Source organism: Dermacentor albipictus, unplaced genomic scaffold, assembly GCF_038994185.2.
Source record: "Dermacentor albipictus isolate Rhodes 1998 colony unplaced genomic scaffold, USDA_Dalb.pri_finalv2 scaffold_32, whole genome shotgun sequence".
In the NCBI taxonomy this organism is placed as follows: domain Eukaryota; kingdom Metazoa; phylum Arthropoda; class Arachnida; order Ixodida; family Ixodidae; genus Dermacentor; species Dermacentor albipictus.
Window position 1 is genome coordinate 307,001 of NW_027225586.1, and position 13,041 is coordinate 320,041.

The following is a 13,041-nucleotide window of genomic DNA, read 5'->3' on the forward strand; positions in this document are numbered from 1 at the left end:
AATTTGAGCAGAACCATTTTCGTAAGCCTCCAGGTTTCTGCCCCATAGTTGAGTACTGGTAAGACACAGGTATTATATACTTTCCTCTTGAGGGGATAATGGCAACCTGCTAATCATCATCTGAGAATGCCTGCCAAACACACCCCAGCCCATTCTTGTTCTTCTGAATATTTCTGTCTCATGATCCGCATCCGCTGTCACTACCTGCCCTAAGTTGATGTATTCCCTTACGACTTCTAGTGCCTCGCTGCCAATTGTAAATTGCTGTTTTCTTCCGAGACTGTTAAGCATTACTTTAGTTTCCTGCTGATTAATTTTTAGACCCACTCTTCTGCTTTGCCTATCCAGGTCAGTGAACATGCATTGCAATTGGTCCCCTGAGGTACTGAGGAAGGCAATGTCATCAGCGAATCGCGAGTTACTAAGCTATTCTCGATTAACTTTTATCCCCAATTCTTCCCAATCCATGTCTCTGAATACCTCCTGTAAAATAAAATGCCCAAATAAAACAAAGCATTTTGGGGGCCGTTGACCGTGCTGACGCAGTGTGATTTCTGCCCAGTCCCCTATATGTCAACTTGATAAAATGCAACAAGGCGTGGGTAAACGAAGAGACTAACAATGACTCCCATGAGGTGCGACTAGAGCAGCACGGTTCTGCACTGTCTGGTGTGGTTTACCTGGCATGCACCGCGGGAATCTCACTGTGCACTTAAAACAAATGATTGTGAAGGCTGTTGCCGATGCTGACACTATGTGATTTCTGCCCAGTGCTATTTAATGTCAACGTGAAGAAATGCAAGAAGGTGTGCGTAAGCGAAGAGAGTAACAATGACTCCCTCGTGGTGCGACTAGAGCAGTGCGGCTCTTGCGCAGTCTGCTGCACTTCAACTGGCATAGATCGGGGGAATCCGACGGTCCATTTAAAACAAATGATTCGAGGGCCGTTCACCATGCTGACGCAATGTGATTTCTGCCTAGTGCTCTAAACGGCAAAGTGATGAAATAAAGAAATGCCTGGATAAAGGACAGGTGTAAGAGTGACTCCTGTGAGGTGCGGCTGGAGCAGTGCAGCTCTTGCACGGTATGGTACGCCTCAACTGGCATGGACCGGTGGAATTCACTGTCCAAATGAAACAAAGCATTCTGGGGGCCAGTGCTCTAAAGGTCAACGTGAAGAAATGCAAAAAGGTGGGTATAAAGGACAGGAGTAAGAATGACTCCCGTGCAGAGTTTATTGAGCAGTTTCGCTTTGTGCTATCCATTGTGCTTCATTTGGTATGGACCGGTGGAATCCAACTGTCCATTAAAACAAAGCTTTGCGAAGACTTTTGATCATGCTGACGTAATGTGACTTCTGCCCAGCGCTCTAAATGTCAACGTGAAGAAATGCAACAAGGCATGGCTACACAAAGCGAGTAACAATGGCCCTCTTGAGGGGCGGCTAGATCAGTGTGGCGCTTGCGCTGCTTGGTGCGCTTCAACTGGCATGGACCGGGAGAATCCGACTCTCCAAATAAAACAATGCATTTTGAGGGCCGTTGACCATGCTGACGCAATGTGATTTCTGCCCAGGTCTGTAAATGTCAACGTGAAGAAATGAAAAAAAGGCGTGGTTAAACGACAGGAGTAACTATGACACCCTTTAGGTGCGGCTAGCGCAGTACAGCTCTTGCGCGGTCTGGTGCGAATGAACTGGCATGGACTGACAGAATCCACTGTCCAAATAAAACAAACCATTCTTGGGGCCGTTGAGCATGCTGACGCAGTGTCATTTCTGCACAGTGCTCTAAATGTCGAAGTGAAAAAATGAAGAAAAAAAGCGTGGATAAAAGACAGGAGTAAGAATGACTCCCTTGCAGTGTGGATTGAGCTGTGCCGCTTTGCACTTTCCGTTGCGCTTCAACTGGTATGGACCGGGAGAATCTGACTGTCCATTGAAAACAAAGCATTGCGAGGACTTTTGACCATGCTGATGCAATGTGATCTCTGCCCAGTCCCCTATATGTCAACTTGATAAAATCAACAAGGCGTGGGTAAACGAAGAAACTAACAATGACTCCCATGAGGTGCGACTAGAGCAGCACAGGTCTGCACTGTCTGGTGTGGCTTACCTGGCATGCACCGCGGGAATCTCACTGTGCACTTAAAACAAACGATTGTGAAGGCTGTTGCCGATGCTGACACTATGTGATTTCTGCCCAGTGCTATTTAATGTCAACGTGAAGAAATGCAAGAAGGCGTGTATGCGATGAGAGTAACAATGACTCCCTCGAGGTGCGACTAGAGCTGTGCGGCTCTTGTGCAGTCTGCTGCACTCCAACTGGCATAGATCGGGGGAATCCGACTGTCCATTTAAAACAAATAATTGCGTGGGCCGTTCACCATGCTCACGCAATGTGATTTCTGCCTAGTGCTCTAAACGGCAAAGTGATGAAATAAAGAAATGCCTGGATAAAGGACAGGTGTAAGAGTGACTCCTGTGAGGTGTGGCTGGAGCAGTGCAGCTCTTGCGCGGTATGGTACGCCTCAACTGGCATGGACGGGCGGAATTCACTGTCCAAATGAAACAAAGCATTCTGGGAGCCAGTGCTCTAAATGTCAACGTGAAGAAATGCAAAAAGGTGGGTATAAAGGACAGGAGTAAGAATGACTCCCGTGCAGAGTTTATTGAGCAGTTTCGCTTTGTGCTATCCATTGTGCTTCATTTGGTATGGACCGGTGGAATCCAACTGTCCATTAAAACAAAGCTTTGCGAAGACTTTTGATCATGCTGACGTAATGTGACTTCTGCCCAGCGCTCTAAATGTCAACGTGAAGAAATGCAACAAGGCATGGCTACACAAAGCGAGTAACAATCGCTCTCTTGAGGTGCGGCTAGAGCAGTGTGGCGCTTGCGCTGCCTGGTGCGCTTCAACTGGCATGGATCGGGAGAATCCGACTCTCCAAATAAAACAATGCATTTTGAGGGCCGTTGACCATGCTGACGCAATGTGATTTCTGCCCAGGTCTGTAAATGTCAACGTGCAGAAATGAAAAAAAGGCGTGGGTAAACGACAGGAGTAAGAATGACTCCCTTGCAGTGTGCTTTCAGCTGTGCCGCTTTGCACTTTCCATTGCGCTTGAACTGGTATAGACCGGGGGAATCCGACTGTCCATTTAAAACAAAGCATTGCGGGGAATTTTGACCACGCTGACGCAATGTGATTTCTGCCCAGTCCCCTATATGTCAACTTGATAAAATGCAACAAGGCGTGGGTAAACTAAGAGACTAACAATGACTCCCATGAGGTGCGACTAGAGCAGCACAGGTCTGCACTGTCTGGTGTGGCTTACCTGGCATGCACCGCGGGAATCTCACTGTGCACTTAAAACAAACGATTGTGAAGGCTGTTGCCGATGCTGACACTATGTGATTTCTGCCCAGTGCTACTTAATGTCAACGTGAAGAAATGCAAGAAGGTGTGAATGCGATGAGAGTAACAATGACTCCCGCGAGGTGCGACTAGAGCAGTGCGGCTCTTGCGCAGTCTGCTGCACTCCAACTGGCATAGATCGGGGGAATCCGACTGTCCATTTAAAACAAATAATTGCGCGGGCCGTTCACCATGCTGACGCAATGTGATTTCTGCCTAGTGCTATAAACGGCAAAGTGATGAAATAAAGAAATGCCTGGATAAAGGACAGGTGTAAGAGTGACTCCTGTGAGGTGCGGCTGGAGCAGTGCAGCTCTTGCGCGGTATGATACGCCTCAACTGGCATGGACGGGCGGAATTCACTGTCCAAATGAAACAAAGCATTCTGGGAGCCAGTGCTCTAAATGTCAACGTGAAGAAATGCAAAAAGGTGGGTATAAAGGACAGGAGTAAGAATGACTCCCGTGCAGAGTTTATTGAGCAGTTTCGCTTTGTGCTATCCATTGTGCTTCATTTGGTATGGACCGGTGGAATCCAACTGTCCATTAAAACAAAGCTTTGCGAAGACTTTTGATCATGCTGACGTAATGTGACTTCTGCCCAGCGCTCTAAATGTCAACGTGAAGAAATGCAACAAGGCATGGCTACACAAAGCGAGTAACAATGGCTCTCTTGAGGTGCGGCTAGAGCAGTGTGGCGCTTGCGCTGCCTGGTGCGCTTCAACTGGCATGGACCGGGAGAATCCGACTCTCCAAATAAAACAATGCATTTTGAGGGCCGTTGACCATGCTGACGCAATGTGATTTCTGCCCAGGTCTGTAAATGTCAACGTGCAGAAATGAAAAAAAGGCGTTTAACGACAGGAGTAAGAATGACTCCCTTGCAGTGTGGATTCAGGAGTGGCGCTTTATGCTATCTGTTGTGCATCAACTGGCATGGAGCGGCTGAAACTGACTGTCCACGTAAAACAAAGCATTGCAAGGACTTTTGACGATGCTGACGCAATGTGATTTGTGCCCAGGGCTCTAAATGTCAATGTGAGGAAATGGAACTAAGCGTGGGTGAAGGACGTTAGTAACTATGACTCCCTTGAGGTGCGGCTAGAACAGTGCTGCTTTGCACTGTCTGGTGTGGTTCAACTGGAATGCACAGGGGGAATCTTACTGTGCTTTTAAAAGATATAATTGCGAGGGCGGTTGACCATTTTTATGCAAGGTGATTTGTGCCCAGTGCCCTAAATGCCAACCTGAAGAAATAGAACAAGGCGTGGGGGAGCTAAGTGAGTAACAATGACTCCCTTGAGCTGCGACTAGAGCAGTGCGGCTCTAGCGCTGCCTGGTGCGCTTCAACTGGGATAGATCGGGGTAATCCGACTGTCCATTTAAAACAAATGATTGCGAGGGCCGTTGACCATGCTGACGCAATTTGATTTCTGCCTAGTGCTTTAAACGTGAAATAAATAAATTAAGGAAAGGGCTGGATAAACGACAGGAGTACCTATGACACCCTTTAGGTGCGGCTAGCGCAGTGCAGCTCTTGCGCGGTCTGGTGCGAATGAACTGGCATGGACTGACAGAATCCACTGTCCAAATAAAACAAACCATTCTGGGGGCCGTTGAGCATGCTGACGCAGTGTGATTTCTGCACAGTGCTCTAAATGTCGAAGTGAAAAAATGAAAAAAAAAGCGTGGATAAAAGACAGGAGTAAGAATGACTCCCTTGCAGTGTGGATTGAGCTGTGCCGCTTTGCACTTTCCGTTGCGCTTCAACTGGTATGGACCGGGAGAATCTGACTGTCCATTTAAAACAAAGCATTGCGAGGACTTTTGACCATGCTGATGCAATGTGATCTCTGCCCAGTCCCCTAAATGTCAACGTGATAAAATGCAACAAGGCGAGGGTAAACGAAGAGACTAACAATGACTCCCATGAGGTGGGACTAGAGTCATCGTCATCATCATCATCATCAGCCTGGTTACGCCCACTGCAGGGCAAAGGCCTCTCCCATATTTCTCCAACAACCCCGGTCATGTACTAATTGTGGCCATGTCTTCCCTGCAAACTTCTTAATCTCATCCGCCCACCTAACTTTCTGCCGTCCCCTGCTACGCTTCCCTTCCCTTGGAATCCAGTCCGTAACCCTTAATGACCATCGGTTATCTTCCCTCCTCATTACATGTCCTGCCCATGCCCATTTCTTTTTCTTAATTTCAACTAAGATGTCATTAACTCGCGTTTGTTCCCTCACCCAATCTGCTCTTTTCTTATCCCTTAACGTTACACCTATCATTCTTCTTTCCATAGCTCGTTGCGTCGTCCTCAATTTGAGTAGAACCCTTTTCGTAAGCCTCCAGGTTTCTGCCCCGTAGGTGAGTACTGGTAAGACACAGCTATTATACACTTTTCTCTTGAGGGATAATGGCAACCTGCTGTTCATGATCTGAGAATGCCTGCCAAACGCACCCCAGCCCATTCTTATTCTTCTGATTATTTCTGCCTCATGATCCGGATCCGCAGTCACTACCTGCCCTAAGTAGATGTATTCCTTTACGACTTCCAGTGCCTCGCTGCCTATTGTAAACTGCTGTTCTCTTCCGAGACTGTTAAACATTACTTTAGTTTTCTGCAGATTAATTTTTAGACCCACTCTTCTGCTTTGCCTCTCCAGGTCAGTGAGCATGCATTGCAGTTGGTCCCCTGAGTTACTAAGCAAGGCAATATCATCAGCGAATCGCAAGTTACTAAGGTATTCTCCATTAACTTTTATCCCCGTTTCTTCCCAATCCAGGTCTCTGAATACCTCCTGTAAACACGCTGTGAATAGCATTGGAGAGATCGTATCTCCCTGCCTGACGCCTTTCTTTATTGGGATTTTGTTGCTTTCTTTATGAAGGACTATAGTGGCTGTGGAGCCGCTATAGATATCTTCCAGTACTTTTACATATGGCTCGTCTACAGCCTGATTTCGTAATGCCTCCATGACTGCTGAGGTTTCGACAGAATCAAATGCTTTCTCGTAATCAATGAAAGCTATATATAAGGGTTGGTTATATTCCGCACATTTCTCTATCACCTGATTGATAGTGTGAATATGATCTATTGTTGAGTAGCCTTTACGGAATCCTGCCTGGTCCTTTGCTTGACAGAAGTCTAAGGTGTTCCTGATTCTATGTGCGATTACCTTAGTAAATAGTTTGTAGGCAACGGACAGTAAGCTGATTGGTCTGTAATTTTTCAAGTCTTTGGTGTCCCCTTTCTTATGGATTAGGATTATGTTAGCGTTTTTCCAAGATTCCGGTACGCTCGACGTTATGAGGCATTGCGTATACAGGGTGGCCAGTTTCTCTAGAACAATCTGCCCACCATCCTTCAACAAATCTGCTGTTACCTGATCCTCCCCAGCTGCCTTCCCACTTTGCATATCTCCCAAGGCTTTCTTTACTTCTTCCGGCGTTACCTGTGGGATTTCGAATTCCTCTAGACTATTTTCTCTTCCATTATCATCGTGGGTGGCACTGGTACTGTACAAATCTCTATAGAACTCCTCAGCCACTTGTACTATCTCATCCATATTAGTAATGATATTGCCGGCTTTGTCTCTTAACGCATACATCTGATTCTTGCCAATTCCTAGTTTCTTCTTCACTGTTTTTAGGCTTCCTCCGTTCCTGAGAGCATGTTCAATTCTATCCATATTATACTTCCTTATGTCAGCTGTCTTACGCTTGTTGATTAACTTCGAAAGTTCTGCCAGTTCTATTCTAGCTGTAGGGTTAGAGGCTTTCATACATTGGCGTTTCTTGATCAGATCTTTCCTCTCCTGCGATAGTTTACTGGTATCCTGCCTAACGGAGTTACCACCGACTTCCATTGCACACTCCTTAATGATGTCCACAAGATTGTCGTTCATTGCTTCAACACTAAAGTCCTCTTCCTGAGTTAAAGCCGAATACCTGTTCTGTAGCTTGATCTGGAATTGCTCTATTTTCCCTTTTACCGCTAACTCATTGATCGGTTTCTTATGTACCAGTTTCTTTCGTTCCCTTCTCAGGTCTAGGCTAATTCGAGTTCTTACCATCCTGTGGTCACTGCAGTGCACCTTGCCGAGCACGTCCACATCTTTTATGATGCCAGGGTTAGCGCAGAGTATGAAGTCTATTTAATTTCTAGTCTCGCCGTTCGGGCCCCTCCACGTCCACTTTCGGCTATCCCGTTTGCGGAAGAAGGTATTCATTATCCTCATATCATTCTTTTCCGCAAACTCTACCAATAACTCCCCCCTGATATTCCTAGTGCCTATGCCATATTCCCCCACTGCCTTGTCTCCAGCCTGCTTTTTGCTTACCTTGGCATTAAAGTCACCCATTAGTATAGTGTATTTAGTTTTCACTCTACCCATCGCCGATTCCACGTCTTCATAGAAGCTTTCGACTTCCTGGTCATCATGACTGGATGTAGGGGCGTAGACCTGTACAATCTTCATTTTGTACCTCTTATTAAGTTTCACAACAAGACCTGCCACCCTCTCGTTAATGCTATAGAATTCCTGTATGTTACCAGCTATATTCTTATTAATCAGGAATCCGACGCCTAGTTCCCTTCTCTCTGCTAAGCCCCGGTAGCACAGGACGTGCCCGCTTTTTAGCACTGTATATGCTTCTTTTGGCCTCCTAACTTCGCTGAGCCCTATTATATCCCATTTACTGCCCTCTAATTCCTCCAATAGCACTGCTAGACTCGCCTCACTAGATAACGTTCTAGCGTTAAACGTTGCCAGGTTCATATTCCAATGGCGGCCTGTCCGCGCTACTCTAGCCGCGCTACTCTAGTCCGCGCTACTCTAGTCCCAATGGCGGACAGGCCGCCATTGGGACTAGAGTAGCGCGGCTTTGCACTGTCTGGTGTGGTTTACCTGGCATGCAACGGGGGATTCTAATTCTGCCATGAAAAGAAATGATTGCGAAGGCCGTTGACCATGCTGACACAATGTGATTTCTGCCCAGTGCTATTTAATGTCAATGTGAAGAAATGCAAAAAAGGTGTGTGTAAGCGATGAGAGTAACAATGACACCCTTGAGGTGTGATTAGAGCAGCGCAGCATTTGCACAGTCTGCTGCACTCCAGCTGGCATAGATAGGGAGAATCCGACTGTCCAATTAAAACAAATGATTGTGAGCGCCGTCGACCATGCTGACGGAATTTGATTTCTGCCCAGTGCTATTTAATGTCAACGTGAAGAAATGCAAGAAGGTGTGTGTAAGCGGTGAGAGTAACAATGACTCCCTTGAGGTGCGCCTAGAGCAGTGCGGCTCTTGCGCAGTCTGCTGCACTCCAACTGGCATAGATCGGGGGAATCCGACTGTCAATTTATAACAAATGATTGCGAGGGCCGTTCACCATGCTTACGCAATGTGATTTCTGCCCAGTGCTCTAAACGTCAAAGTGAAGTAATTAAAAAAAAGGACAGATAAACGACAGGAGTAACCATGACTCCCTTGTGGAGCGGCTATCGCAGTGCGGCTCTTGCGTGGTCTTGTGTGCCTCAACTGGCATGGACCGGCGGAATCAGCATCAGCCTGGTTACGCCTACTGCAGGGCAAAGGCCTCTCCCATACATCTCCAACAACCCCGATCATGTACTAAGTGTGGCCATGTCGTCCCTGCAAACTTCTTAATCTCATGCGCCCGCCTAACTTTCTGCCGCCCTCTGCTAAGCTCCCCTTCCCTTGGAATCCATTCCGTAACCCTTAATGACCATTGGTTATCTTCCCTCCTCATTTCGTGTCCTGCCCATGCCCATTTCTTTTTCTTGATTTCAACTAAGACATCATTAACTCGCGTTTGTTCCCTCACCCAATCTGCTCTTTTCTTATCCTTTAACATTACACCTATCATTCTTCTTTCCATAGCTCGTTGCGTCGTCCTCAATTTGAGCAGAACCATTTTCGTAAGCCTCCAGGTTTCTGCCCCATAGTTGAGTACTGGTAAGACACAGGTATTATATACTTTCCTCTTGAGGGGATAATGGCAACCTGCTAATCATCATCTGAGAATGCCTGCCAAACACACCCCAGCCCATTCTTGTTCTTCTGAATATTTCTGTCTCATGATCCGCATCCGCTGTCACTACCTGCCCTAAGTTGATGTATTCCCTTACGACTTCTAGTGCCTCGCTGCCAATTGTAAATTGCTGTTTTCTTCCGAGACTGTTAAGCATTACTTTAGTTTCCTGCTGATTAATTTTTAGACCCACTCTTCTGCTTTGCCTATCCAGGTCAGTGAACATGCATTGCAATTGGTCCCCTGAGGTACTGAGGAAGGCAATGTCATCAGCGAATCGCGAGTTACTAAGCTATTCTCGATTAACTTTTATCCCCAATTCTTCCCAATCCATGTCTCTGAATACCTCCTGTAAAATAAAATGCCCAAATAAAACAAAGCATTTTGGGGGCCGTTGACCGTGCTGACGCAGTGTGATTTCTGCCCAGTCCCCTATATGTCAACTTGATAAAATGCAACAAGGCGTGGGTAAACGAAGAGACTAACAATGACTCCCATGAGGTGCGACAAGAGCAGCACGGTTCTGCACTGTCTGGTGTGGTTTACCTGGCATGCACCGCGGGAATCTCACTGTGCACTTAAAACAAATGATTGTGAAGGCTGTTGCCGATGCTGACACTATGTGATTTCTGCCCAGTGCTATTTAATGTCAACGTGAAGAAATGCAAGAAGGTGTGCGTAAGCGAGGAGAGTAACAATGACTCCCTCGTGGTGCGACTAGAGCAGTGCGGCTCTTGCGCAGTCTGCTGCACTCCAACTGGCATAGATCGGGGGAATCCGACTGTCCATTTAAAACAAATGATTCGAGGGCCGTTCACCATTCTGACGCAATGTGATTTCTGCCTAGTGCTCTAAACGGCAAAGTGATGAAATAAAGAAATGCCTGGATAAAGGACAGGTGTAAGAGTGACTCCTGTGAGGTGCGGCTGGAGCAGTGCAGCTCTTGCACGGTATGGTACGCCTCAACTGGCATGGACCGGCGGAATTCACTGTCCAAATGAAACAAAGCATTCTGGGGGCCAGTGCTCTAAAGGTCAACGTGAAGAAATGCAAAAAGGTGGGTATAAAGGACAGGAGTAAGAATGACTCCCGTGCAGAGTTTATTGAGCAGTTTCGCTTTGTGCTATCCATTGTGCTTCATTTGGTATGGACCGGTGGAATCCAACTGTCCATTAAAACAAAGCTTTGCGAAGACTTTTGATCATGCTGACGTAATGTGACTTCTGCCCAGCGCTCTAAATGTCAACGTGAAGAAATGCAACAAGGCATGGCTACACAAAGCGAGTAACAATGGCTCTCTTGAGGGGCGGCTAGAGCAGTGTGGCGCTTGCGCTGCTTGGTGCGCTTCAACTGGCATGGACCGGGAGAATCCGACTCTCCAAATAAACAATGCATTTTGAGGGCCGTTGACCATGCTGACGCAATGTGATTTCTGCCCAGGTCTGTAAATGTCAACGTGAAGAAATGAAAAAAAGGCGTGGTTAAACGACAGGAGTAACTATGACACCCTTTAGGTGCGGCTAGCGCAGTACAGCTCTTGCGCGGTCTGGTGCGAATGAACTGGCATGGACTGACAGAATCCACTGTCCAAATAAAACAAACCATTCTGGGGGCCGTTGAGCATGCTGACGCAGTGTGATTTCTGCACAGTGCTCTAAATGTCGAAGTGAAAAAATGAAAAAAAAAGCGTGGATAAAAGACAGGAGTAAGAATGACTCCCTTGCAGTGTGGATTGAGCTGTGCCGCTTTGCACTTTCCGTTGCGCTTCAACTGGTATGGACCGGGAGAATCTGACTGTCCATTGAAAACAAAGCATTGCGAGGACTTTTGACCATGCTGATGCAATGTGATCTCTGCCCAGTCCCCTATATGTCAACTTGATAAAATCAACAAGGCGTGGGTAAACGAAGAGACTAACAATGACTCCCATGAGGTGCGACTAGAGCAGCACGGCTCTGCACTGTCTGGTGTGGCTTACCTGGCATGCACCGGGGGAATCTCACTGTGCACTTAAAACAAATGATTGTGAAGGCTGTTGCCGATGCTGACACAATGTGATTTCTGCCCAGTGCTATTTAATGTCAACGTGAAGAAATGCAAGAAGGTGTGTGTAAGCTATGAGAGTAACTATGACTCCCTTGAGGTGCGACTAGAACAGTGCAGCTTTTGCACAGTCTGCTGCACTCCAGCTGGCATAGATCGGGGGAATCCGACGTTCCATTTAAAACAAATGATTGCGAGGGCCGTCGACCATGCTGACGCAATGTGATTTCTGCCCAGTGCTCTAAACGTGAAATTGAAGTAAATAAAAAAAGGCATGGATAAACTACAGGAGTCACAATGACTCCCTTGTGGTGCGGCTATCGCAGTGCGGCTCTTGCGTGGTCTTGTGTGCCTCAACTGGCATGGACCGGCGGAATCATCATCAGCATCAGCCTGGTTACGCCTACTGCAGGGCAAAGGCCTCTCCCGTACATCTCCAACAACCCCGATCATGTACTATGTGTGGCCATGTCGTCCCTGCAAACTTCTTAATCTCATGCGCCCGCCTAACTTTCTGCCGCCCTCTGCTAAGCTTCCCTTCCCTTGGAATCCATTCCGTAACCCTTAATGACCATCGGTTATCTTCCCTCCTCATTTCGTATCCTGCCCATGCCCATTTCTTTTTCTTGATTTCAACTAAGATGTCATTAACTCGCGTTTGTTCCCTCACCCAATCTGCTCTTTTCTTATCCTTTAACGTTACACCTATCATTCTTCTTTCCATAGCTCGTTGCGTCGTCCTCAATTTGAGCAGAACCCATTTCGTAAGCCTCCAGGTTTCTGCCCCATAGGTGAGTACTGGTAAGACACAGGTATTATATACTTTCCTCTTGAGGGGATAATGGCAACCTGCAAATCATCATCTGAGAATGCCTGCCAAACGCACCCCAGCCCATTCTTGTTCTTCTGAATATATCTGTCTCATGATCCGCATCCGCTGTCACTACCTGCCCTAAGTTGATGTAATCCCTTACGACTTCTAGTGCCTCGCTGCCAATTGTAAATTGCTGTTTTCTTCCGAGACTGTTAAGCATTACTTTAGTTTCCTGCAGATTAATTTTTAGACCCACTCTTCTGCTTTGCCTATCCAGGTCAGTGAACATGCATTGCAATTGGTCCCCTGAGGTACTAAGGAAGGCAATGTCATCAGCGAATCGCGAGTTACTAAGCTATTCTCGATTAACTTTTATCCCCAAATCTTCCCAATCCATGTCTCTGAATACCTCCTGTAAAATAAAATGCCCAAATAAAACAAAGCATTTTGGGGGCCGTTGACCATGCTGACGCAATGTGATTTCTGCCCAGGTCTGTAAATGTCAACGTGCAGAAATGAAAAAAAGGCGTGGTTAAACGACAGGAGTAAGAATGACTCCCTTGCAGTGTGGATTCAGGGGTGGCGCTTTATGCTATCTGTTGTGCATCAACTGGCATGGACCGGGGGAATCCGACTGTCCATTTAAAACAAAGCATTGCGGGGACTTTTGACCATGCTGACGCAATGTGATTTCTGCCCAGTCCCCTA